General features: G+C 49.0%; 1 protein-coding gene across 6 annotated transcripts in view; it reads left to right on the top strand.

The window, feature by feature from the left end:
- The window catches only part of Cldn14 (claudin 14), a 111,094-nt gene that overhangs the window by 37,657 nt on the left and 48,197 nt on the right, over positions 1-25,240 (top strand). For 3 of the 6 annotated variants that reach the window (XM_076549250.1, XM_076549248.1, XM_076549249.1), the window contains exons 2-3: positions 1,286-1,433; positions 1,850-2,122. The exons of 1 other annotated variant lie outside the window; for it this stretch is intronic. The gene's annotated coding sequence lies outside the window, so the exon portion shown is untranslated. Of the gene's footprint in view, positions 1-1,285; positions 1,434-1,849; positions 2,123-22,958; positions 23,200-25,240 lie in introns of those variants that run through there. 2 more of the 6 variants (XM_015999837.3, XM_076549251.1) reach the window with 1 other exon arrangement.

Raw genomic sequence — 25,240 nt, 5'->3', positions numbered from 1 at the left:
TGCTCAAGGATGTGAAGGGTGAGGAAAAAAAGAGGACAAGGCTGTGTCATAGAAGGGGCAGAACCAGTCTTTGTCCATAAACCTGTTGGACTTGGAGGCTGTGGTTTCCTACCACATCGAGGTTCACAAAACATTGGCAGTGTATCATTAGGCTATAAGACCCCGTGAAGATGTCTGCATCGCGTGAGTCACAGGAGCCAGGCATGAGAGGCTGGCCCCGCAGCCACCACGGACAGAAGGCACATTACTTGAATCTCTGTCACAGTATAGACCTGCTCTAGGCCACTCACTTCTGACCCTGGGTGAGTCTGAAAAAACTGGAAGAGAGTTCAGAGTCTGAATTACATCAGCATTTCTAGAATATTCTGGAGTTCACACTTGCTCAATTGAAGACCCCAGAGAGGTGACTGACATGACCCTGTGCCTGGGCACTGTGCATGGCAAAATGGAAGGGTCCCCGCAGTGACCAGCAGTGCCACTGACATCTGCCAACCGGTCAGCAGGGGGTCACCTCAGCATTTGGAAGTGAAGTCATGAAATTAGTCACACTGGCCAGCCAGCTCAGACTCCTAGGAAGAGTCTTTGCAAAGAGACTGCAGCTTGGGGCTGACTGGCTGCTTTGGGATAAAATTGGATAAAAGATGACCAAGGGGGTCGTTTCTTTTAAAAATTCTTCATCCTAAAATACAGACTGTATCAGATTCTCTGTGCACAAAGTGCCCCAGGGCAGGGGGACATGGGCTTGCGCATACACACAAACACACACACACACACACACACACACACACACACACACACACACACACACACAGACACGCAGAAAGCCCAGTCTGCCTGTCCCCACACTCAGCCTCAGAAGCTTCCAGTAAAACTGGTAGGTGGGACCCAGCTGTGTGTGGAGATTGTCCTTCACACCCACTGACCAGCCATCCCATGGGAAAGAGAACAGCTGTCTGGAGGCCTAATGAACTGGCTTTCCAGACGGCTTGGAAAAGTTCCCCCACAAACTCCACATCTATCCATCAGTGAGGCAAGACCCTGCAGACGCCCGCACTCCTTGGTTTTACAAAACATTGGCAATGAACGGACACAGAAGAAGCATACAGCCTTGGCTCATGACGCCTGTGCTCTTACAACTTAATGAGACTAAATCGCTGATAAGTTGTTTTGAAGCGTAACAGTGCACCCCATGTGGGGTTGGAGCGCAGTGCCGTTCTCCCCAGGGCTGATTCCAGTCCTGGCATGTCATTCCACCTAGAGCGCCTCTGTGTTCTGTGTTTTCCAGCGATTTCTGTGAGAGTCAAGGCGGGGTTAGCCTGTGCCACAGCAATCCAATCCAAGCCCTTCCTAACACATCCCACACACTGGAAAAGCAGTGTCCAGAGCCTGCAAGGAAAGTGATCTACCTAAAACACTCCCAGTTGGACAGATTTGTAAGTATCCAGCTTTTCCTCCACAGGTGCCCATGGAAGCTTAGAACTGGAGATGCCCAGCGACTGGGGAATAGCTCCATAGCATTGGATTTGAGGAGTGGCATGGGTGACCGGTTTGGGGGTGTCTTTAGCATTCCCAAGGGGCTGTGGGCATCAAATATGCTGGGCCTCTGCATGCTGTGGTGAGGGGCAGAACACAGTGTGCATGAATCGCCCGCTCCATGATGATATGTCCTGCTCAGGAAAACTGCAGAATGCATTTGCTCCCAAGGGACTGAAATTTAGTTAGAAGACATCTAGAGGCTGCTGCTGGCCACCGTGTGGGCTCAAACCCCCGAACACGGGTCTAGGATGGAGCTCAGGCGACAGACAGAGTGCTTGCCTAGCCTGACCGGTGCTCTGGGTTCTATCCACAGCACCACCTAACACCAGGTGTGGAGCGTGCTTGTAATCCCAACACTGGGAGATGGAGGCAGATGGATCAGAAGTTCGGGGTCACCCTCAGATGAGAGCAGGAGGCCAGCCTGGGATGCAGAAGACACTGTCTCAAAAAACAGACAACAAACAAACCACAAAACCCTCTGACCTCAGAATCTCTGCTGTGTGACTTTGAGAAAGTTTCCTAACTCCTCTGTGCCTTACTTACCCCATCTGTGAAGAGAGCATCTAGCTTGTGAACATCTTAAAAGGTAAGAGAACGGACCACTCAAAACTTAAGTTCTGATTCCTACTGAGCATTGTGTATAGATAGCTCTTTAGATTATGGCCCTGGCTGTTATGGTTTGGATGAAAAATGCTGTGTTTGAAGGGTTGGTGCCTGACTGGTGCACTCTCTGGGTGTCGTGGAACCTTTGGGAAGTGGGACTTAGGGGGCGGAAGTGGGTCACTAGGAGCGGGGTGGGTCACTGGGAGCGGGGTGGGCTGCAGTTAATAGCCCAGCCCCTGCTTCCTATTCCATCTGCACTCTACACAGGTGAGATCTTCCTTGACAGGCATCCTGCCCCGGGCCCAACCAGGGGGACCACCAAGAGCTGCAGCTGCTTGTCCCTGCGAGGGAGGCGACAGCTAAACTGTTAGAGAACAGAATGATGAAGGGCTGAGCACCCACAGTTCTCAGGCACCTTAAACACTGTGCACAGGGAAATCCAACTGCAAAGGCATTGCTCGCTTAGGGTCAGGAGGTGGCCTGGGTAGAGATGGCTCCAAGAGAGAGAGAGACAGAGACAGACAGAGACAGAGACAGACAGAGAGACAGACAGAGAGAGACAGACAGACAGACAGAGAGACAGACAGACAGAGAGAAAGAGAGAGAGACAGAGAGAGAGAGAGAGCACCTGGTCATGGGGAAGGCTGGGCATTGAGATGCCTTCATTTCAGAAACTGCAGGGGTCCTTCTCGGTGTGTTTTGACACCTTTGTGCTAAGAATTCACCTTCTACTTCCTTCTAGTTTGCCAAAAACCAAGTTGATTTTGTGGGCTTCAGGGACAAGTCTCCAAGTCCAACCCAACCACGGTCATCTCTAGGTCAGAGACAGTGACCACTCAGGCAGACTTCTGCTGACACCTTAGGACTCTTTCGGGATTTCAGGTCAACGAGGCTTAGCTAGGAATGGAATCCAGATGCCAAGTACCCCAAGTTGGCCTTCTAGATGCAGCCTGCAGGCCTCTGTGTCCTGGGGAACCTTAGAGTGAGGGCAGAGAGTCTTAAAGCCACTTAGACGGCAGCACCAGCCACGGTCAGCTTTGGAACAAATGGTACCCCTCTCCTTTTATTTTCTTATTTTTTTTTTAAGCCGAGCTGGATGTTTTGCTGCTGAGAGAAGCAATGACCAGTCTCTGTAGGTTTTTTATTACCCAGGAGCATTTTCCTCCTGACCGTGTTTCAGAGCTACCTTCTCGCCTTCCTGCCCTTGGCCGCTCACGGGAATACCTCATGCCTCGACGGTGCCAGCTCTGAGGAGTGTAATCAGTTGCAAATGTTTGGGGGTGGATGACTGAAGGATGAGGGAACTTTATCACTGCTCCCATTTTTTACTGTTTGAAAACTGTAGACGTCTCACATGAGACAGCCTCCTGCCCCACTTCTTCCTGCCCTGAACAGTCCTTTAAAAATGATGAGAGCAGCAGCCAAAGAAGGATGGCTGTCAGCCACCAGGACAGCGAGGACGTGGGGCCAGGACAGCCCAGTGGAACCGACTCACTCACTCACTGTCCTCTCATCTCATCCCCAGCATCAAGGAGAACGCCACCTGGCTCTCTTTTGTGTTTTTGTTTGCTTATCAGTTTATTTTCTTGGGGCGCTGGGGATAGAACCCAGGACCTCACACATGGTAGGCAGATGTTCTGCTACTGAGCTGTGTCTCCAGCCCTACTTGGTTTGTGTGTGTGTGTGTGTGTGTGTGTGTGTGTGTGTTCATGTCAAAAATCTGTCCCAAATTATGGCCCCACAGCCTCCGGCATCTGGGGTCTTCCAGTTAACCTTCTGCCTGCCTGCTAAGGTGTCTCCCAGGGAGCTCAGAAGACCTGCTGTGAGGACCCCTCTCTAACCGGTACTGACACGCTCCAACGTCACTTGTGGTATACCCGGTCTATGTCTGGCACCCAGTACCAACAACAAATCAGCGCTTGAGCCTGAAGGAGTTTACAGCTGGAGGCCAGAAACACACAGGCAAGAACGGCAGCCAGAGACCGGCATTGAGGGCAGGAGTGAGCTCGGGACGAAGTCTGACGGTGGAGCTTGGACTCACAGGGTCCTCTTTCCACCCAACAGAGCCACCCAGATGAGTTCAATCAGACCGTCCAGTCTCTGGGCTCCTGGGTGCAGGGCGACCATAACAAGGCTCCGTGCTCTGTGGTGCAAACAGAAATGAGTGGTCCCAAGAGTCTTCTAACAGGAAGTTGGGGTCCTGAGTCAGCAGGGTCGTTCCTTGGGGACTCAGAGGGTAGTAGTCTTGTGTGAGGATGAGCAAGCAGAAGAATCTACCCTGCCTGACTCACTGTGCTTCCTCTGAGACCTGGGAGAGAGAAGACTCGGTGTCTGTGGAAATGAGGAAAAGAGAAGAGTCCCTGTGTGCTGTCTTGAAATGACCGTGTGTCTGCCCTGGTCTAAGGCCTAGCTTAGCCTCTGCACCCCAAGGATAACTTGTCTTCCCTGAGATCTGCTTGTTACCTTCATCCATTTATCTTTCAACACTACATACAGCCTTTTCAACTCACGGCCTCTTCTTCCATGCCTGCCCCTTTGGGCTTCAGTAAGGATCCTCAGCACTTGAGACGTGTGTGTGTCTGCTTGCTGTGGATATCGCTCTGTATAAATAAAAATGCTGATTGGCCAGTAGCCAGGCAGGAAGTATAGGCGGGACAAACAGAGAAGAGAATTCTGGGAAGTGAAGGCTGAGTCAGAGAGATGCTGCCAGCTGCTGCCATGACAAGTGAGATGTAAGATGCCAGTGAGCCACGAGCCACATGGCAACTTATAGACTAACAGATATGGGTTAATTTAAGATATAAGAACTAGATAACAAGAAGCCTGCCACACATGCAGTTTGTAAGCAATATAAGTCTCTGTGTGTTTACTTGGTTGGGTCTGAGCAGCTGTGGGACTGGCAGGTGAGAGAGATTTGTCCTGACCGTGGGCCAGGCAGGAAAACTCTAGCTACACCCGCTCATGCGTCTGGTGTTCAATAAGGATCCTCAGCAGCTGAGATGTGTGTGTGCCCGCTCATGCATCTGGTGTAAGGGACACCTGAAGGAGTCTAACATTCTGCTTGAAGCAAGTGGCCCTTAGGCTCAGTTTCCTCTGTGCTCTGTGGACAGAAATCACAGAAAGACAGACACGTGGGAAAAACAAGCAACAAACTAACCATAGAAATTATCCCTGTGTCCCGGAGGATGAGTGACCAGCAGGAGCCTGCTCTGTGCACATTTGTTGAGTATCCCTATGCTCGAGGCCTGTGCTGGATTTGAGGACTAAGAGGAGAGGGAAATAAACCACAGTCCTCCCTCTCATGTTGTTCACAGCCTATCTGGACACCAGACATAGAGAAAAGCCAATGTCTCAAACTATTTAGTAACTGGAGCATGCCGGAGAAAGAGCAGCTGAGCACGCTTCGGTCACTGAGTCAAGGAGGCCTTACCTTTGCAGAGGAGCATCATGGTCAGCCCATCCTGGAGAGTCTTCAAACAAATGGAGGGAAGAGTGGGGAACCCTGGGTTTGGTTATACTGCCCCCCAAGTACGCTCTCTGGCCCTGCAGAACCGGCTACACACTGGACTTCCCACCTGCAAAAGCAAGAAAAGGATGCTCAGGGCCAGCTCTCACATCTGAGAGACTTCTTTGATTTCCAGTCTCGGCTGCCCTTCCCAGAGAACAGCTCTGGACAGGCCTGCTCTGTTCCTCACTGGGACGCTCAGCCAGCAGATCATCTCGAGGCTTCGACCTGCTAGAGAGCCAGGGGGTGCTGCCTGATGGGATGGGGAGGGGCGCGGTGGGGCAGGACAGGCTGAGGTAGAGGCTGACCAGGTAGAGAGAGGAAGGAAGTCCGTCCGGTGGGAAGAAGAGCTCGTGCCTAGCACCCAGACAGACGAAGCCTAGCAAATACAAAGGCTAGGGGACTAGAGACACCAGGTGGGAAGGCAGAACACGGCTGTGAGGCACGGAGCCAGCCCTGGTGCTCTGTGAGCTCACGCAGGGGCGCTGCAGCTTCTCCTTCCTAGGATGTGGCTGCCTCCCCATTCCCCTCTCCCGCTGCCCCCCCACACCCCCCCACACCTTCCCCAGGGACTTTGGAGATGGAGGTGACAGGTCAGGTGTAAGGGGCTTCTCCACACTTCTGTTGCCATTCACAACTCATTAAAACCATGATCAGGTGGAGGCTAAGTGACCTCCTAGGGTGTCTGGCCACTGGCAGACAGATGCAGGACTCCACCTAGGGTCTGGAGGCCAGCCCTCCATTGCCTGTGCCCTCCCAACTGTCCTTGGTCTGCTGCCTAAACACCACATCAACACCTGGCCTGGGGGACCCACTCTGGAGTTAGGGCTTATTAGCGTCAGAGTCATGGCCTGGGGACCATCACGTTTAATATCCCTCTCACACAATCCATCACGAGGAGTCAGCTGCACCCTCCACATGTTTCTGATTCCCCTAATAGCCAGGTCTCTGCTGAACACCCCACCCCTGTGTCTGCTGGGCTCTGGCACTCAGAAGAACCTGTTGGGATGGTGTGCCTGGCCTCCCGAAGCAACCTTCTAGAACATGTTTTCTTTAAATAAGAATCTTTGTTTGCTGATCCTTGGCGTTCATGTTGCACAGTTCAAGCGTGCTTTAAGTAGGTCAGAGCTGAAGTCAGGATAAAAGGCATTAATAGCGAAAAGGCAAGCCCTAGGCTGGGATGTAGCTCAGTTTTGTAGAGCGCTTGCCTAGCATGCATGAAGCCCTGCTTCCATTCCCAGGGCCACATGCTTGAGGCACAGTGGTGCAGGTCTGGAATCCTAGCACTTGAGAGGTGAAGGCAGAGGGTCAGAAGTTCAAGGTTATCCTCGGATACATGCTAAGTTGAGACCATCCTAGACTACTTGGTGCCCTGTCTCAAAAACAAAAAGCAAGTGTTTATCCCACCCAGGTCCTGTCCTGCACCAGCTCCCTCTCCGTGTTCTAGAGTGGGTGCCCTGGGTGCACAAAACCACCACGTCTGTGATACTCTGAAGAGTTTTTGACTTCAAAATGGGACTTTGTTTAAAGCAGTGGTTCTCAGCCTTCCTAATGCTCAGTTCCTCGTGTTGTGGTGACCCCCAACCATAAAATTATTTCCTTGCTACTTCATAACTGTGGCTTTGCTACTGTTATAAATTGTGATGTAACTATCTGAGAACTGCTACTTTGAAGTCATTTTCCCAGGAACACTGACTTGAAAAGCATTTGTTTTCATCCAGTGCTGTTTGGAGCGTGACCCTCCCTCGTTGTGAGGGTCGTCCTGTGTCCCTAACTCTGCCCTCTAGAGGCCACTAGTGACACTGACTCATCATCAGTTGGAATGAACAGGAATGTCTCCCGATGATGCCCGATATCTGGGTACAAAGGCAGTGGACAGGGACCGTCTCCTTCAGGGAGAACCTGGGACTTACAGCCATTATTAAATGCTGTCAGCATCTCACTAGCTGCTTAGAAAGACTCCAGACCTCCACTGTGATGTCAAAGAAATGCTTGGTTACAAGCTGAAAATTATCGGAGGTTTGTGATGGACAGATGGGGTTTCACTGCACTCGGTTGCTAGTGGTGTGTGTTTGAACTTTTGAAATTGAACGGCCCATGTTTACACGGCCTTTGGGTTTTCATAATAGAGATGATGCTTGTGCTGAGCGAGACTCCAGCAGAGGCAGAGAACAGCAAAGGCCGCGACTGGGAGATGAACAGGAAACACTAGGAACCTTTTTCCTCAGGGTGGGGTTTGAATCTGAGAGTCCTCTAGTTAACCTCAAGGCAGAACATATTTGGTTAGAAATGCCACAATGACTTGTGACTAAAAAATGATAATAAGCCAGGCTGTGGTGGCACACGCCTTTAATCCCAGCACTTGGGAGGCAGAGCCAGGTGGATCTCTGTGAGTTCGAGGCCAGCCTGGTCTACAGAGTGAGTTCCAGGACAGGCTCCAAAAGCTACACAGAGAAACCCTGTCTTGAAAAATCAAAGAAGAAGAAGGAGGAGGAGGAGGAGGAGGAGGAGGAGGAGGAGGAGGAGGAGGAGGAGAAGAAGAAGAAGAAGAAGAAGAAGAAGAAGAAGAAGAAGAAGAAGAAGAAGAAGAAGAAGAAGAAGAAGAAGGCTAGAGCAAAGGCTCACAGGTTAAGAGCACTTGTTGCTCTTGCAGAGAACCAAGGTTCAGTCCCTAACATCCACATGGAGGCTCACAACAGTCTGTAACTGCAGTCCTAAATGATCCAATGCCCTCTTCTGGCATCCACAGGCACACAGACACACTTGCAAGCAAAATACCCATTCACACAAAACAATAAAACCATTTAAATAAGTCCACTACTGATAACAAGCCCATAGATAGCCATGAGCCCTGGAGGAAACGCTGTGGACAATTGCCCTGATGCCCAGAACCTGGACGTGCTGAAGCAGATTCTGTAATGGGGCCCAAAAATTGATTTGATTGGTACTGTTGGGTTAGCAAGACAAGATGAACGTGCTATTTAGGGAAAAGTAGCACAGCAAAGAGCAGAGGGAAAAGTCCCACCCCTTGCAGGTCCCCAAAGATCCTCTTCAATCACAGAACAAACCAGAGCAGCCTGAGGGTCCATAACCTCAGAAGTATTACCAGTCCCAGGTTGCCATCTATTTCCCAGAGGCAACTGTCCTCAGGACATGGATCAGCCCACAGACTCTCCTCAGAGTTATTGAGGGCCTGAAGACCACTTGGGAAGATATTCCTTCCTTGATGAGGTCCGTGCTCCAAAACAGGCAAAGTGCTCCTCACATCCCTTCTCTGCCAGCCTCAGGGGGCTTCCTGGAGTATTTCAGGACAAGCAATCTTGACCTTTAAACCCCAGATTCCAAGTCATGAATATTTTAACTATGAGTGTAGGGTGGGGTGCTGGGGTGGTAGTGAGGAGAAAAGGGGTGTCATCAGCTTTCTACAGTTGGAAAGCACCACAGGGTCCCTGGCTTTAATGGTGCAACTTCCTATAGATATTTAAGAAGTCATAGAGAGGGGCTGTAGAAAGGGGCGTATTTCAAAACAAATCATTTGACACTCCCTCCCCACCCCACCCCTACCCCACCCCACCCCACCAAATACTTCAAGAAGGAAGAAATGCGTCAACTGTCCAGATCCTCATAACTCAGGCAACTGAGGAGAAGAGGCAGCACAGGGAGCCCCCCCCCCCAGCCAGACAAAGTGTCTTTTACAGACCCTGGGATGCTGTAAGAGCTCCTTTGATGATTGCTTTTGATCTTCTGAAGGCATACGGGGAGTCCTCGCTTTCAAAAAACGCTGCAAGAATGGACTCCTGGTGTCTGGATGCAAGGCCTGGTCTGTGTGAAGGATGACCTGTAACTAGCTGTCCCCCAAAAGACTTGGGGGGGGGCAGAACCTGAAAGGGACAGACCAAACCAAACACCAGTCCCTGCTTCAACTCAGGACCTTACTGCTCCCCGCTCACACCGGAGACCCCAAGACTCTTTAGAAACACACTGCCCTTGGGCCTCTGTTAGAACCCAATTGTTGAGTCTCCAGGATGAAGCCAAGCCTCCGACGTAAATGGAGAAAGTGCAAGGGAGCGGGAGAATTGGCAAGAGTGCCGAGCCCCCCCCCCCACTTCCTCACTACCTCCAGCCCTCCCCCCTCTCCTTTCCCGGGCTCCCTCTTTCTCTCTCTGTGGGTTTCTGTCTGTAATGCCTCCACCCCCACCCCCATCCCAAGCCCCCTGCCCTGGTACAAGAGCCCTGAAAGTCTTTCTGCGTCTACCCACAAACACCACGGTGCCGACCTGCTATTTACAATCCCACAAACAAGCGAGAGCAACTGGCACCCCCCCGAATTGGCCGGGCGTCGTGGTTTTGTGATTAAGTTCCTTTCAGCAATTAGTAAATTTATTGTCCTAATGGTTATCGCATGGCTGCTGCTCGGCCGACGTCCTTGTGGTTGGGGCTTCTGTCGTCGTATTTCAGCCAGATCTCTTCCCGTCTCTCCCAACTGTCCGTCCCATCCAAAGCTGATTTGCAGTCCTGCAGCAGGATGGAGTCAGAGTTCATTCCGAAGTCCACAGCGAGTTGGAGTAAGACACGGAGACATCTCGTTTTGGCTCCGTGGCATGGGAGAGAGAATATGCTTTGTTCAGGGGAGGGGCGGCTGCCTGTGGCCAGAGCGGGGAGTCTGAATTCTCCCTAGCCTCAAATTCACCGTTCAGTCCAAGAGCACTCTTCCTCCAAAGATTATCAGGGGTGTGCGTAACAGGGGGGAACCTCAGAGGAAAATAGCGAGATCTCTGATGCAGAGACTGTCCCCAGAAATGTCCACCCAGAGCAGGGTGAGGACTGGATGGAGGAGCAGTTTCTATCTCTCCCCACCCCCACCCCCCCTGCCGCACCCCCCACCCCCGTTCCTGGATGGTATTCCCTGCCAGCACGCTGGGAAATGGAGACCTGGGCTTGGAGGAGCCAAGAACTTACAGGACTCCAGAGTTCTCAGTATCACTCCCTGGGTCCCCAAATGAAAGCCTAGCTGCTAACATCGCAGCTGAGCAGCTGACACAGGCCCCTGGCTGTAGGTGTGGGGACTCTTGGGTGACTCGGTTTTCTTGCCTAGTAAACAGGGAATAGTCCCCGCCATCACACACTGTTTCTGATTTTAGGATTTGACCCAAACTTAGACAAAAACGTGGAATAAGGTTACAGGATTGGGTGACCCTCTGCTTTGCAGGGGGTGCTTTATACCGTATCAGCTCACTTTCACCTCATCACACATTGGAAAGAGAAGTGTGTGTGTGTGTGTGTGTGTGTGTGTGTGTGTGTGTGTGTGTGTGGCAGGATTTCCATGTATGGTATTGGAGCCAGATCCTAGGCTGAAGTCCAGCTTGGACCATAGCTGGGCAGCCTCGGGAACGACTGCCTCAGTTTGCTTCTTCAGGAAGTGCCCCAGTAAGAATTCTGTCATTGAACTGGTGTGACAATCACTTAAAGCTCCCAACCACCTACCTGTCTTAGTTTCCACTGTCATTGCCAAATAACAACATATTGATCAGGTTATAGGACAGCCCAAGACCAGAGAGGCAGAGAAGGCCCCCTGAACATCCTGGACTCCTCAGGCATCCGCTGTACCTGCTCCATCCTTGTTCCTGTGGCACACATACACTGTATAACTCCTTCGGGGATTTTGTCTGTCTGTCTGTCTGTTTGTGTTTCCACCCTCCCACCCAGCCCCCCAATGGAGCTCAGTGAGACATTTGTTCACTGAGTGTTTTCTGAGCATCACCGCTTGGACATCAGGGTGTCCTCAACCTCCAGATGTTGCGCAGCTTCTGTCTCAGTAGCTGGGTCCCTTTGCCTGCCTTGTTAGAGATGGGGGAAGAGTTGCTTCTGGAAGCTCCTGGGGCTTTCTCAGCCCTGCTGCAAGAGGAGAAGTCCTCCCTCCCCCGCCTCCAACAACACACAGAGACTCTTCCAGTCAGGTTAATTAATCTCGTCTGTGTGAACGCATTTGAACCTGATATTAAGCATGCAAGTGTGTGTGTAGCAATAAGGCAATATCTTTTGTGCAAGCTGGCACTGTGTCCCCTCTGAGAACAGTATTCCCCAGGGCAGGTACAGCTGTGGGAGGGACCAGAATCCACAGCTGTAATTCCACTCCATGTATCAATTATTCATCCCTTTCAGCACACCAGCTCTGCGTGGCCACCTGTGGGCCATCCTGGCCCCAGAAATCTGCTTAGGGGCTCATTGGGACTCCTAGAAGGGAGTCACAAGAGGCTCTGAGGAGGAGACCGAGGAGACGACAGACACCGCTGGGCCCTGAGCACTGTACATGAGCAGCCATGAGGAGGTTTGAAGCCACCCAGGAGGGGTGAGTGCCCAGCCAGAGGGTCTTGGAGAATGGGGTGAGGTTCAGACTAGCCCCAGGAGTCAAGCACACTAGGGATTCTCTGCAAGCAGGCTGAGGTGTAATGGTGACCCTGGATGTGCATCACAGGAGAGCATCCTAATCAGAGGTCAGAAACAATTTACTTCAGACATGATCAGGGTGCTGTAGCTTGTGACTGTAACCGCAGCTACTGAGGAGGTTAAGGCAAAAGATTTCTAGCTGGAAACCCACCTACAAAATGAGTTCCATCTCTCCCTGTTCCCACCCCCAAAAAAAGTATTTAAAACATGCTGCATGAGCAAAGTGTGCAGTCTGGTTGTGGTTTGTTCTGCTAAGGCCAGGGGAGTCAGAACCAGCAGCCAGGGAGAGTGGGCTATAAAGCTCCTTGTCGGGTCTTAGGAGCTGGTGACAAACTCCTGGCTACACACGCATGTGTGTGCATCACACACTGTAGAGAGTGGATCACAGAAGAGATCCGTGTCCTGGAAGAAAAGAGGTTGTAGTTAAGTGAAGAGTCAGAGAGAGAACTTCACACCATTAAAACAGACCCCAAAAATGAAGACACCAGGCAGAGCTCTCCCTCATGACTGGCCGGTGTCTTCCCCGACAGTCCCCCAGTTCTGCGGTGGTGACCACTCCCCTCAGAGAAGCTGGGCCAGAGTAGAAATGCTTTCAAGGTGAGACTGAGTACCAAGGGTGCCTGTCCAGGCGAGCCAGGACGCCCTTCCTATTGGACAGTGAACCCCAGGGAGAACACCGGTCTTGTTTTGTTTGGCTGCTGGGAAGTTAAATGTTTTGCTTGCAACTGAAGTGGTTTCCTTTAGGGTTAGAGCTTGGATGGGGTCATTTCCGTCCTTCTGTTTCTTGGTTCTTATACTCTGACACACACACCCCTTTTCAGGTACTTGGGATTTTTATTGTAACCATATAAAAATCACCTTTAATATGTATATGCATATGTGACAGTGGTAGATGTTCATAACTTAATGAAAGAAGACCTCTGGGCACACCTATGGGATGGACACTAGGTTAGCCCGTGGGCACACCTATGGGATGGACACTAGGTTAGCCTGTGGGCACACCTATGGGATGGACTAAACTAGGTTAGCCCATGGGCACACCTATGGGATGGACACTAGGTTAGCCCGTGGGCACACCTATGGGATGGACTAAACTAGGTTAGCCCATGGGCACACCTATGGGATGGACACTAGGTTAGCCCGTGGGCACACCTATGGGATGGACACTAGGTTAGCCTGTGGGCACACCTATGGCATGGACACTAGGTTAGCCTGTGGGCACACCTATGGCATGGACACTAGGTTAGCCTGTGGGCACACCTATGGGATGGACACTAGGTTAGCCTGTGGGCACACCTATGGGATGGACACTAGGTTAGCCCATGGGCACACCTATGGGATGGACACTAGGTTAGCCCGTGGGCACACCTATGGGATGGACACTAGGTTAGCCTGTGAGCACACCTATGGGATGGATACTAGGTTAGCCCGTGGGCACACCTATGGGATGGACACTAGGTTAGCCTGTGGGCACACCTATGGGATGGATACTAGGTTAGCCTGTGGGCACACCTATGGGATGGACACTAGGTTAGCCCGTGGGCACACCTATGGGATGGACACTAGGTTAGCCCGTGGGCACACCTATGGGATGGACACTAGGTTAGCCTGTGGGCACACCTATGGGATGGACACTAGGTTAGCCCGTGGGCACACCTGTGAAGGACTTTCTTGATTCGGTGGATTGAGGTGGAAGAGTGGGCAGCTCCGTTTCCTATGTTTGGGTTCCGCACAGAAAGGAGAAAGCAGGTGAGCACCAGCTTTCGTCACTTCCTGACAGTGGACACAATGCGACCTCCTTCTCAAGCTCCTGGTGCTGTGACTTCACCGTGATGGACAGTTCCCTTGAACCGGCGGGTGAACTGAGCCAGCTCTGCCCCCTATAAGTCACTTTGTCCAGGTTCTTTAACACAGTGGAGCAGACTTGCCTCCTTTTCTTGGAGAGTTTCATGACTCTTGCTTAGAACCCATAAAAGCCGACCAGACACTTCCACCATTTGCGAGACACCTGGGGCTCCAGAGAGCGATGTGCCCAGGGCTGGAGAGGAGACTCAGTTGGTAAAGTGCTTGCTTTGGGAGCACGAGGACCCGAGTCCCATCCCCAGACATGTTTGAAAAGAGAGTTATGTCGGCGCACAATAAAATCCCATAGAGAGAGGCAGAGACACATGGACTGTGGGGCTCCCTGGGTGGCCGGCCCACCTACTTGGTGAATTCCAGATCAGTGAAAGACCCTGTCTCAAAAAAAAAAAAAGTGGTCGGGTGGTGGTGGCGCACGCCTTTAATCCCAGTACTTGGGAGTCAGAGGCAGGCGGATCTCTGTGAGTTCAAGGCCAGTCTGGGCTACAAAGTGAGTTCCAGAAAAGGCACAAAACTATACAGAGAAATCCTGTCTCAAAAAAACAACAAAAAAAAAGTGTACAGTGCCTGAGGAATGATACCTAAAGTTGTCCTGTGCCCTACACACACACACATGTGTCCTCACACATACATACAACGGAACACACACACACAATGCTGTCACCTCAACTTGGACCCGCCATGGCAGCATTCAAGCACACGGCAAAAATCAAAGAACGAACCACGAACCACGGTGGACGCTGCCTGGACGTGACAATTGTGTGTGCCCTGCCCTGTTTGTTCTTCCTCTTTCTACCCTTTGCCGCTTGTGTGCCAAGTGTGCACAGACACACTTCCATCCTGGTTGATGCTGAAAGCAAGCCGTGAACCATCACACACTTGCTGTTAGTATTCCGTGAGCACCCACCTTCTCCGGCCGTTCCTCTTAAGAATCCATCCGCAAGATCAACTTAATATCATAGCAGCTATTAATTCTCACCAAAATTTACTAGTTTCATAAAAAAGGGGGGGGCGGGGGAGATTGGATTTTTATAGCTTTTTAAAAAGAAACATTTGGCCACACAAAGGTATCTGTGTGTCTAACACTCTCAGGATGCGTGTCTTTGTTGAGGTACCTTTTTCTACCTGTTTTTAGTCTACCTTTGTTGTTGGACTGCCTTTCGGTCTGTCTTATAGAAAGCCTGGCATCCTGGAGTTTGGGGGCCTGTGGATTTGGTATTAGTTAAACAGTGTTATCTCCTTGTTTGAGGTAAAGAAAAAGAAAAAGAAAAAAGAAAAAAGCTGCTCCTGCAAGGGTGGCTTCCCCCAAGCACATTGCTCTGTGGGTCTCTAATAGTCAGCTTGGTGTCACTATGACCAGGCCCCTGACAGAAACATCTGGAGGTAGAAAGGCTGACTTTGGCTCCTGGTTTCCAAAGGGTTTTAGCTATCATAATGGAAAGGCATGCTGGGAAGAAGGCAGGAGCATGAAACAGTGAGACTGACCAGGGAACGTAGAATGGAGGCCCAAACCAGGGACCCACAGAATCTTCCAAGTTCTACCTCTGGTGAGTGACGTCTCACCAGCTAATCCTCACACTCTGAAGGCTCCCCGGCCTTCAGCGCCACAAGCTAGGGGCCGAGCATCCAACCAATGAGTGTGTGGCAGACATTTCAAACTCAAACCACAACAAGGTCTGTTTATCTCTTGCACACTTTCAGAATGCTCACAGCACAGCGGAGAATCTGTGGGGTTAAAGAAACAAATGAAAATCCCTAGGATTGTCCCCAAGATGGGGACGTCAGGCTTGAGTGTAGCAGGTTAGGTGGCCTCAGTGTGCTGCCCCTCACCTAGCTCTTCACTGTAGCAAACCCAGTCAGTGGAGCTTTGAGACGGGCCTGCCAAGAGAGACAAACTTTATGTCCTTCCAGACCATAATTTTCCCATGATTCCATATGTTCAACGTAATAACAGTTGTTGAATGGTCCCACTGCCCCTAAAATCAATTGCATTTCCATTCTTGGAGACTTCTAGATTTCCTTATGCTCTCAAGGCCCTTGTTTGCTTATTATACAGCCTGATATCTATATCTATATCTATATATATGTATGTATGTATGAGCATAAATATTATCCTTTTCAGTTTTTAAACATATCTTTATATGAGCAGTCATAATTCATATATAATTTTATATAGTACTTTTCCTCTCAATTTTGTATTTCATGGGTTTTTTTCCCCAATAGCATGTAGCCTACATGAAGTAATGTATCTACTTATTTTTGAGACGGAGTCTTATGTACCCCAGGCTGACCTCCAACTCCCTACGCAGCTGAAGGTGATTGTAACCCTCTAATCCTTCTGCCCCCACTTCCCAAGTGCTGGGATTACAGGTCTTTGCCACTACACCCGGCTGGTGCTGGTGATCGGACCTAGGGCTTCCTGCATGCTGGGCCAGCGCTCTGCCAACTGTGTGGGGTCCTCAGCCCTAAAGTCAATCTTCAGAAAGATAAGTGATTTCCCATTGAATCAGCACAATATAATGCAATTAATCATGGCGCCATTTTTGGTCAGAGTCTACCATTTCCATCCATCCTTTTATCCTACATAAATCACACTTCTGCAGCTTGCTTACACAGTAAGACCTATGGCTCCCTGTTGTCTTCCTTGGCTTGCGATGAAGAAATGATGCCACCGTAGGAAGGAAGGTGACTTCTCTGGCTGGGGTGGCTGAATTAGCTCATCAGAAAGTTATCATGACGTTGAACACAAGGAGCTGAGACAGGACCCCTATTCAGCCTGAGACCAGTGCCTTTCCCAGGTGTGTGAGTGAGATGTCCTCATGAAGGACACGAAACTGGCTGTGGCGTCAGACTCAGGGACTGTGCGCTGCGGTAGGACGAGGGATGGATCAGGACGGACCGGCACTGTGCGGAGGGCTGTGTGCCACAACAGCGGCATAGCAGTGTGGTTTGGCCAGCTAGCTTCTCCCCAGGGCATTCTGTCTGAGCACAAGGACTGTGAGACAGAAGGGACCCGTGGGTTTGCCCGCCTCTGCCACACTGATGATGTTGCTGGCAGCGGGAGAAAGCCGGATGCTTTCTGCCAGAGCTGTGCCGTTCACAGCCTTGTTCCAGCTCCCACAGGGGAGCTGGCGTCTGTCACCCTCCCTGTCTTCCTGCAAGCTGCCTGGTGTGCCCAGATGCTGCCCCGCCCTCCGAGGATTCCTAGAAAGCAGGACAGTGCCTCCAAAGTTATTCATTGTCATTTGTCAAATGGAAGTTTTGTTTTTCGGTTTTGTGTTTTGAGACGGTCTCCTGCAGTCCAGGCTGGCTTCGGACTCACTCTGTAGCTGAGGGTGACCTTGAACTTCTGACCCTCCTGCCTCCACCCACTGAGTGCTAAGGTTACAGACTCATGCCACCACGCCCTGTTTATGTGGCACTGGGGATTGAACTCAGAGTTTCACGGGTGCTCGGCAAGCGAGCACTCCACCAACGGAGACGCAGCTGCCGCTCAGAAGCAGAAGTGTTTCGTGAATTCACACTGCGCTCCAGTAAATGAAGCTGCAGATGCTTTTCTCTGTTACTGAGATAGAGAAATGATAGGATAAAAGGGTAGATTATTGAATCTACTCTGAAAAGAAAAAAGGGAGAATATGGATATGATACGATAAAAAGGTAGATTATTGAATCTACTTTTAAAAAGCAACTACTACTTTTAAATATTTTACATTGAATGGATTTTTGTATATTGTATACAAATTGTATACATTGATACAAATTTGAGATTAATTTTGTTAGAATATACTGTACATATATTTCTACTCTTGTTCAACGTATTGTATCTATACAGCTCATTGAACAATGTAATGCAAATTTCTAGTCCTTGAAAGTTATTCTCACCAACTAATTAGGACATAAGAAATGCAGGTTAGTAGTTAGTCACCTATTAAAATCAAACTTGTACTTAGGTTAGGTATGTTTTCAAGGTCAAACAGATATATTTTAGATAAACAGGTCACCTTCAAACACCTCAGAGATCTACAGAATATGGCATTTAAGATGTTTTAATAACATAGGTTCTTTTTTTATGACAATGAGACATGTCTGCTCCTGGCAGCACCAATCTACTTCAGAGAAGATGATGAGCATTGAAGAAACTCCATATGGAGTTTACTTTCTTTGTGGCAAAAGTTAGCCACTGGGCAAGAAAACGCCCTTACCTCGACTGCTGACAGCACACTGTCCAAAATGGACAAGCAGGACACAAAAGAAAGGACTGCTGAACCTTGCCAAGACAAGGTAGGAAAGCTCTTTAGAAAATCCTGCTTCACAGATGAGTCTGTCAGATATGCTAGGCCTGTAGGCCCAGGATGGATGCCCCAACATTGCAGAGGAACCTTGGGTGGCTGTCCAGGCAGCCAGCTGTTTCTGTCATTTCTCACATTTCTTAGAAGTCGCTTGTTTGCACTTCCTGCTTACTCAGTTAATATTGTTTCCTTCTCGGATCTCTGGGGGAGTTGAAGACTAGATACTTATAGTTTTCCTTGTTAACAAATTCAGAAAAGAAACTCACTACAGAAGTGTAAAGTGTATAAGTTTGAAAGACATCAAAAGATAGTTTTCAGTTAGTAATACAAGTTAGGATAGAGCGTGAATTAGGTACAACATTTTAGACTTACCACAATAAATAATGGAGTATTTTCTCATAATCTGTGAAATATTAATGGAATGGACATTGTTAATGCAATTCCTGACTGTATATATTGTATATACTTATTTTACTTATTGTATATAGTTTTTCTTATATTAATTATAACCTTCTTTTATTATTTTAGACAAAAAAGAGGAAATATTATGTACCCTAATAAAATTTGCCTAAGATCAGAGGACAGAACAAGCCACTAGATTAAACATAGAGGCCAGGTAGTGGTGGCACACACCTTTAATCCTAGCACTCGGGAGGCGGAGATCTATCTGGATCTCTGAGTTCAAAGCCACCCTGGACTACATGAGATTGACTCAGCCTAGGAGAGAAACAGAGGCAGGCAGTGGTAGCACAAGCCTTTAATCCTAGTATTTGGGGGTCATGCCTATAATCCCAGCACTTGAGATCTCACACCGTTAATCCCAGTATTTGGGAAATACACATGCCAATAATCCCAGCACGAGGAAGGAAGTGAAATGTCTGGGCAGAGAAAGGTATATAAGGTGTGAGGAGACAGGAACTAGAGGCTTCTCAGGCTGAGGAGTTGGTGAGGTAAGAGGTGGTGGCCATGGCTTGTTCCTTTGTCTCTCTGATCTTTTGGCATCTACCCAATATCTGGCCCTGGGTTTTTTGTTTTATTTTGTTTTTGTTTTTGTTTGTTTTATTAAAGGACCATTTAGCAATCCGTGGCACAGTTACTGAAGTAACACTGGTCCTGAGGGCTGCTTGCCGTTGACAGTGTTTCCTGTGTTGGAACACAGTCCCCATAACCACCCTGTTTATTTTTGTGTTTTTCTGGGCTGGAAATGGAGAGGCTCACCCACAGTAGGCAAGTGTTCTTCACTGAGCCCCACGTGCCACTGCCGCCTTTCAGACTCTGCCACCCACTCTGGACACACAAACTGTCTCTTCCGTGGCTACAGTCACAGTGGCTGGAGCATCCCCAAGCATGAGAGTATCTGGCCTCCAGAGGGCCTCAGGGATGGGCGAGAAGATTACAGAGAGAACCACCCGGAAAGTCTCACCCACTTGGTCCCTACCTGCTGTGGTTAGCTTTAACAGTTACTGACACAGCCGAGAGTCCCCTGAGAAGGGAGTCTCGGTTGAGAGATTGCCAAGACCAGATTGGCCTGCGGGTATATCTCTGGGGATTGTTAATTGATGAAGGAGGGCCCAGTCCACCGTGGGCGGCACCACTCCCTGGGCAGGTGGTCCTGGGCTGTGTAAGAAAGCTAGCTCAGCCTGAGCCTGAGGGGGATCCAGCAACCAGCATCCTCCATGGCCTCAGCTCCAAGTTCTTGCTTGAGTTCCTGCCCTGGCTTCCCCCAGTGATGGAGGGTGACCCGGAAGTGTCAGCCAAATAAGCCCTTTATTCCCCTGAGTTGTTTTTGGTCAGAGTTTTATCACAGCAGTAGCGGAAGAACAGGACAGCCACCAAAGAGTACAGCTCAGACAGCGCCTTCCCCGCGTATGGCCTGAGCTCCCCCCACGCCACCGCTGTTCTGTGGTCTGTGCAGCTGGCTCCTAACCACCCGGATGCACCTACCCTCCTGAGCTGAGCCTGCTGCCTTGCCTCTGGCTGCACGGTAGACTGCCGGCTGCCCTCTGGAATCACAGAGCATGCTGAGTTTACACCCCTCCGGATCACAGAGGCGGCTCTGTAGATGTTAAGTGTCAAGACTCTTGGTGCTTGTAAAACAAACCACGATCGGGGTGTGGTGAGTCCAGCAGGCAGATGTCAATCTTCCATACAGATCTTGCCAGCCATTTGGTAACATAGTAACTTTATATGGCTGGAGCGCCAGCTGTGGATATTTAAAGAGGGGGAAACATTTTTTATATCTAGATAAATGTATCGCTGATCATAAGCTAAATATTTTCTTTAGTGGAAATTTTCCTTTCTCATCATATTTTCTAAAGAAACCCTGCCTTTCTTTCCATTGTTTCTGCAGGTTTCCTTTTCTAAGACTGCGTGTGTGAGTGTGCATGTGCGTGTGTGTATGTGTGTGTGTGTGTGCAAGTGTGAGTGTGTATGAGTGTGTGAGAATGTATATGTGTGTGTGTTTGTGTGTGTGTGTGTGTGTGTGTGTGTGTGTGTGTGTAAAACTGGACACTAAACCTATAGCTACACGCGTGCTGGGTAAGTGCTTTATCAGTGAGCTATATGTTTCCAGCTCCAGTTTTACCTCTTATTTTGAGTTTTACACAATAGTCCTGACTAGCCTTGAATTCATTCTGTAGCCTTGAATTTGCCATCCTCCTGCCTCAGGCTCCCTAACAGCTGGTGTTCTTAGCCTGTGCTACCAGGCCCTGGTAAGAAGTATCTAGCGTTCTCTCCTCACATGTCAGTTTGCTCTCTCTGTAGTAAGTAACAGTATTTCCTGCGGCTTCACTCAGGAGACTGAGTAATGCCAAGGTCATGTGAGGGCTTTGGGGGAGAAGATAAATATTTTGACTGCCAGCCGGCTGTTTTTTGTAGCATGTCACACTCCAGTGACGTTTATAGCAGAGCAGACCCTCTTCAGAGGCGATGGATTCTGAGACAAATTGCTTTACTTTTTGAGATGGGGTGGGGTTGAGGCTGAGGTTGGGCGTGGTCTCACCGCGTTGCCCAGGCCAGTCTCCAGCACCTGGACTCCCAGGGTCTCAGCCTCCTGAGTAACTGGGGTTCAGCAACCATGGTGGGGGGAACATTGTTCTAGCACATTTTCCCAGTTCACTAAAGTGCCCCATGACTGTCCCATGAACTGTTGAATATACTTATTTCTGTGTTTACTAGCGTGAGACCGTGAGAAGCCATGTTCAGCTACTGGACACGAGCTCCTATGGCCAGTCATTCTGCATCTTCAGAAACCCCCCACTTTGAAATGCCAGCCCCGAACACACCCAGACAGAACATAATATGCTTTAGCACCATGTGTTAAAATGAAAAGTACATTAGATTTTTAATTGTTTAGATAACACAAAATAGATGCTCCTTAATTTTAAATTGATTGTAAAAATAAACATTGCAGGACCTGAGAGTGTGTAATCCAGTGGTAAAGCATGGGCTTAACATGTAAGAGGCCCTTGGGTCAATCCTCAGCTCTGAAAAACGCATACATATAGTTATGCACATTTACATACACACATAAGTGTGTGTGTGTGTATATATATATATATATATATATATATATATATATATATATATATATATGAAGTAAACATCACAGAAAATCTTTGGGCTCTAATCCTAATCCTCTACTGTCCTATCCTACGGACAGTATTGGTCTAGGTGTATATACAGAGGCCTTTAGAGGTAATTTACAGAACTAGACATATGGCTTCGGGGTAGAACACTTACCCAGCATGTATGAGGCCTGAATTCAAAGGCCCAGCACCACTAAGGACACAAAGTAAAGTATTCACAGACACACAGTCATGTGTGGATGTGCATACATACTTCCTTAAAGTACCCGCCAATTTTTCAGTCTTGTTCATTGAAGGCAAATTATTCTCCCAAACTTCTCTTTAACAAACTCTATCCTGGAACTCGTTTTGCCCTGGACAGCCTGTCTTGGGGGCCGTCCTGTGTGAGTTTATCTACGTGCGCCGTTCTTCCATTGAGCTGTCACCCCCAGCCAGACAGCCCCTCCCTCCCCAGGTACATCTGAAATGTCAGCACCTCCCCCTGCTCTCCACCCACTCACGCCCAAGACTGTTTTGCCCTCGATGACCTCCGACCTCCGTCAGATCGGATGTTTCCTTCGCCGCCTCTTAACTCCTCTCATGATGCTTAGATTGCTCTTCCAGTGTCACGTGACCTTCCCCCACTCTTCTCACTTCTGTGCTTACATCTACTGGTCCACCCTGCACTATATCCTGTGTCCAGTGCACCGTAGATGCTTAGTAGCATCAAGGAGCCCCTAAGGAGGCGCACAGAGGTGTGTCTAAGGAAATCGCTGCTGCATGATGGATGTACAGAGCGAAGGCAGAGCTGTGGTGGGCCAACCAATGGCTACCATGGCTGTGCAGGGGGATTGTTCATCAGAGCCCCTCACCCCAACATGCCCCTTTAGTTAGGGAGACTCAAGGCAGCTTCTTCATTTGTGGAGCATTGCCTGCCTAAAACGCCACTGTGGAACCAGCTTCCCACGGTGCTTCTGCCCTTGTTAAAAATAAACCAAGCTCGACTGGGTTTGCTTTGTTAAAATTAATGCAAATATTCCACACCCCTTCAAAACCTGCCTTTGAGCTAAAAGCCTGATGTGGATATTTAATCTTTAACCAAAATGCAGAGGGACGCACACACAAATCCTGGGAAAAACAGCCTCATTAATTGTCCACACAAAACCCACCAGCCAGAAATCACCTGCTCAGGTGTCAGAGGCTGTAGTCAGAGATGCAGCTATGATACTAGCATCATCTTAAAATCACACGGTGGTGGTTGCTCTGCGCCTGATCCTTTCCTTTGTGGCGTTTATTTCATACGTTGGCTACTGTGGACTGGAACAGACTAACAAATACAAGAAATAGGGAAACAATGATTCAAAACATCTGCATCTCCTATTTAATGAGAAAGGTAAGCGTAATTTAAAAAAACAATTTCTTTTTTATAGCGCACGTGTGTGTGTGTGTGTGTGAAAGCGTGCCATGTGTGGGTACCCTCTGGGCCTGAAGACAGCCTCAGGTCCCCTGGAGCTGGATGGAGTTCAGGGATGATTGATTATGAACTGCTATGTATTTGCTGGAAACCAAATCAGGTCCTCCTCAGAGCAGAACAGAGCTTAGCCATTAAGTCACCTCTCCAGCCCCCCATACTATTTTTTTAAACTAGGAAATACAAATCTGAGTTAAAGGAAAACAGTGTTGACAATTTTCTGTAGTGGTTCTTGTCTCAGATGTGACCCGGGTGGCTGAGGAACATTGTCATCTAAAGGGCACAAGGTAAAGGTTTGGCTTTGTCACTGGAGGGAAGAAACTTGGCCAGCTACACCTTTCTGTGTGTCCAGAAGCCCTGTCACAGAGTTTCCGTGAGGGAAGGGGATTTTAAATGCAGAAAACTTTCTGTAGAAAGATACCTCCTTTCAAACATGATTAACATGTCTTGTCTGCGGCTTTCTCTTCAAATTATTTGTGATTCTACTGAGGAAGAAACATTTCTTTGTAGCCACAACAGTCGTCTGGGTGAATCCAAATGAGTGTATAAAAGGCTTGAGTTCCTAGCAGGGTACGCTCTGGGGCAGGTCACATGGGGTGATGTCTATCATCCTGTGTAAAGGACAGAGGGCCATGCAAGGTTACAATTCATCCTGTCTGTGGTAGAGATGGAGGAGAAAAGAATCCATTTCTAGAACTCTCTAGAAGCAATTTCTGGAACTTTCTGGTCCACTTTGATAACTTTCCACAACTTCTAGAATGTTCTGCTACCTCGAAACATGTGCATTCTTTCACTGAAAAGTTAATTTATCGGTATGAAGAATGGGGCCTAGGGTGAATTGCTTGTCTCCAGATCAAGGGCAGGTGCTGCTGTGTGGATGGAGCCCTTGAGAGACCCCCGTTCCTCTAGGCTGGCTCCTTAGCGCTGTCCTCCTGTGAGAACAGAACAAGCAGGGACCTGCACACCCATGTCTGGTGGAGCACCAGAACCGCCTTTTGTCTGAGAAGAGAAGGGACGGGACAGAACTTTCCAGAAAGGTTTTCCTAGCTCCTGGTTTCCCTAGTGAGCAGAGTTAACAGCTTGGAGTCATAGGAGGATTCAAACCCTGCTAGGCGGTAGAGCGTGGACTCCTTGTTCTGTTACATGGAGCCTGGTGTTCAGAACAGCACTGGCCCCACACACTGGCAGTGACCGATGGAGGAAGTGTGTCATTCCCTGACACGCCACCCTGCACCTGGTAAAGGGCTGGCTGGGTGGCTGTTTCAAGTGTTCATCTTGATAATGTCATTATTGATCACTTGCCTCTAACAGTAAGTAAAGCAATTGGATAACCCAAACCAGTCACCTCCAAGACGCTGGTCAAGAGGGACATAGAAAAACACAGTGTCAAACATGTAAGGGTATGAACCACGACTCTCAACAGCAGGGCTTCTTAGGACTGGAGAGATGGCTCAGCAGTGAAGGCCACACACTGCTGTTATAAAGGGATCTGACTTTGGCTCCCAGGTCCCCACACCCGCAGGTGGCTTACAGCTGCCTGTGACCCCAGCTCCAGGGGCTCCGGTGGCCTCTTCTGTTCTGCACAGGCACTGCACCTATGCACGGAGACCCCCCAAAAGACACATTTTTAAAATTATGTTTAAAAAATTCTAAAGTAAAAAAGTAAAGACTTCTAAAAGAACTAGACAGTTGAGTCCACGTGGAAGAGAAAATTGGACCTTTAAAGACAAAACAAAACTGATGTTCACCACCTCATTTCTGCATCAGAACAAGAGGAAAAGAAACTTCCAGGTGACAAAATCATGAGTTCAGTGACCAAAGACAATTATTCTTCAAACCAGAGCTCAAATGTCTTAAGCAGCCAAATTTATTTTTCCTGAGCGATGGAAGAATAAGTAATAAGAAAAAAAAAAAAAAGAAAGAAACTAGGAAATTAAATGTAAATGTCATGGCGAATGCCTTA

The sequence above is a fragment of the Peromyscus maniculatus genome, chromosome 12 (genome assembly GCF_049852395.1).
Source record: "Peromyscus maniculatus bairdii isolate BWxNUB_F1_BW_parent chromosome 12, HU_Pman_BW_mat_3.1, whole genome shotgun sequence".
Taxonomy (NCBI): domain Eukaryota; kingdom Metazoa; phylum Chordata; class Mammalia; order Rodentia; family Cricetidae; genus Peromyscus; species Peromyscus maniculatus.
Note: the sequence above shows the minus strand (reverse complement) of the source record. Positions and strands in the feature narration are given on the sequence as shown.